We start from the raw sequence: 3,031 nt of genomic DNA, 5'->3' as shown, positions 1-3,031 counted from the left end.
CCGACGAGCTGGTGCCACATCCCCGGGTAGATCTTGATCGTCTTGTCCTCGCTTTTCGCCTTCCTGTAGAGCTCCTCGGCGCATGCAGGGTCGCACACCGCGTCCTCTCCCCCGTGCACGATCAGCATCGGCGCTGTCACCTCCTCGAACCTCCCCTGCACCTCCCTGGAAATAGGGGTGGAAGTTGGATCAAATAATTATCCAATATATTTAGTTTATCCATTTACCTATTCGTTCAAATTTGCTTCCGGAGATCATTTAAGAAAAATCAAATAATAATCTGCATATTCAATTCCTTTAGTATCAAATATTCATGTGAAAATCTGATTCGTTATAATTTGTGAGGTTGCATGATATTCAGTTTATTTTGTCAAACCTAATGAGTACGAAGTCTTTTTTTTAATACCAAATATTAAAATTACATATTTATATCTACAAACAATTTATGGTCAGGAATTTAACTGATATTAAAATAATTAACTATAACAATATCTTTTCTAACTAAATAGTAAATTATTCATAAGAGTAAAAGGGGAATGATGCGTCCCTCTGTGTAGTTAGCTAACGGAGGATATGCATATGTTCCACGTCAGTGGACAGTGACATACGTATATGAACACGGAATAATGCACGAGTCACGATTCGTTCTACTCATAAATTATAGGATACTAATCAGATAAATATACATCAATATTCGATAAATATCAATCAATCCGAGTTGTATGAACTTGGGTACGGATATTGTATGCGGATGTGAGTACGGGATACGACATGCTTGTAAAGAATATGGTATAGAGACACAACTATATAGAGATATTGAAATTAATAATTTATACGAGGTCAATAAAAAAACTCGTTCCCATTGAAAATTAGAACTCTCGTGACAATTTTTTTTTTGTTTCTTTTACGATGCAGATAAATTAGAATCGCTCATTTTTTTAAAAATATGTCTGAACATTAAAATCATAGCTGTAAACTAGGTATAAACTAAACAAATCTGTCAAAAGAGTTCAAAAGGGAATAAACTTGAAGTATATCATATGCGTCAATGTCTACGGCTTCATGATAGAAGTACCCAGGTGACGTGGCCTTGAATATTCGGAAAACAGAAATTTTCAACACAGCCTCAAACCATGTTTTAATTTTTAAAACCGACCCACTTTTTTTTACCAAAATCGACTCATTTTTTGTCACGTCAACTTAATCTCATTTCCTAATTAGTCGGGGTGGTCAACCCCGACTATTTAGGACATAAAAATCAGGTTTAAGGCTTCTAATTGGAGTTTAACAACCTTCTAAACAGTCGGGGTTGCCAACCCCGACTGTTTAAGAATGAGATTAAGCTGACGTAGCAAAAAGTGGGTAGATTTTGGTAAAAAAAAGTTGGGTCGGTTTTAAAAATTAAAATATGGTTTGAGGCTGTTTTGAAAATTTCTTCTACTCGGAAATCCATGTAAACAAATACCAACACGAATACGAACACCTCAGTATTTGGATTGGAGTCAAAAAGTTTCCGGTCCTACCTGCAGATCCTGAGCAGCTCCTTGGCCGTGGCCGCCCTGGGCCTGACCGCCCTCTCTCGGGCTCGCATCGCAGCCTCCTCTTCCACTCCTCCTTAAACGAACCTCGCGGTCTATCCGCACCCCCTCGTGGGCCACCACCTGCCACGTCGGCACAGTCCACGGGACCCCCCAGCAGACGTCTCCAGTGCCACAGGCGGCCATTGAACTTCCCGCTGATCCCGCCACATCGCCCCGTTACAGCAACCAAGCCCATCCCACCCCCTCCTCCCTCCTCCTCGAAATGAATCAGACCAGCGCGATCCGCCACGCCCAAGCGACTCCGCGCTAGATGAACGCGGGGAGGGCGGGATCGTGACCGTCGCGCACCGAGTCGAAGTAAGAACGCAGTCGGCGCATCAGCCCGTAGGTCCGCATGTTCGCGGATGTGGGCGCGAGAGGCGTCGCGAGAAGGCCGTGGCCGCGGTGGTCGAGGGCGGCGACGGCGAAGCCGTGCTCGACGAGATAGGCGGCGGTGAGCCTGGACGAACCAGGATGACTCTCGGTGAAGCGTGCCCTAACGACGGCAACGAGTCCGGCGACGGCGGCCGGTGGAGCCGGGCCCACTGCTGGGTGAAGATGCGCGAGGTTGACCGGCCGCGGGCTGACGAAGGCAGGAGGTCGAGTGGGATATTTGTGTGGCTGGGCGGTAGAACTCGTCTGGCGCGTGTGAGATCGCCCGAAGGGGGCTGCTGTCGTTGGCTCGCGCACCTGGGTGAAACCATGACGGCGAGTTTTTTTCTTTCTTCTTTTTTCTCCCCTCTTTCTTTCTGCAGGCGAGGTGTTTGAGAAATGCACTATTATTTTGCGGGAGGTGGAGGGAGATTAGCTTGGGCGGCGGAGGGAGGGGGGGGACTGCAGAGTTGTGTTGACCGCGGATCGATTGACTGGCCGGCGGACTTGCCGGAGTTTAACCATTGGTTTATGCCCCTCGCATAGGCCCCCACTTTTGTTTTTGAGCTTTATGGTTGGTGTGGTTGAGATTTAATGAGCTTACTAAATGGTTGGTGCGGCTCATGGCATCGCCACCGGCCCAACTAACTTAGTCTCATATGCGCAATTATGATGGAAATAGAGGCCAGGCTTCAGAATTTAATGCAGTTTGCCTAATCCAAATTGCATGGCGGATGGATCCAATAGTCTGGAAATCGGCCTGGTCTACTTTTAGATCAATTCAAAATATTAATTTTAGAATTATATTACATTCCAGTATCCTGAGTTATGATATAATTACATAGGTAATCCCGAAATCTACGTGTCTACATGGGTGATCCAAGACTGTTGGCTATAAGCACATAGGTAATGTTGGTTAGGAGTTGCTTTTTAGCTATGCTTTAGGGTCACCTTCGTAATTACAAGTACTAATCTCAGGTAGGGGTGGCAAACGGGTCGGGTCGGGTCATAATTGATCCGACCCGTATAAGTGTAACCCGACCCGACCTGTTTAATAAATTGGTCAATGCGATCCGACA

General features: G+C 45.9%; 1 pseudogene; it reads right to left on the bottom strand.

Annotated features, from left to right (window-relative positions):
• Positions 1 to 2,284, bottom strand: part of LOC109831074 — a 2,797-nt pseudogene extending 513 nt beyond the window's left edge.

This window comes from Asparagus officinalis, chromosome 1 (assembly GCF_001876935.1).
Source record: "Asparagus officinalis chromosome 1, Aspof.V1, whole genome shotgun sequence".
NCBI lineage: Eukaryota > Viridiplantae > Streptophyta > Magnoliopsida > Asparagales > Asparagaceae > Asparagus > Asparagus officinalis.
The sequence above is the reverse complement of the archived record's forward strand: the minus strand, read 5'-3'. Positions and strand labels throughout refer to the sequence as shown.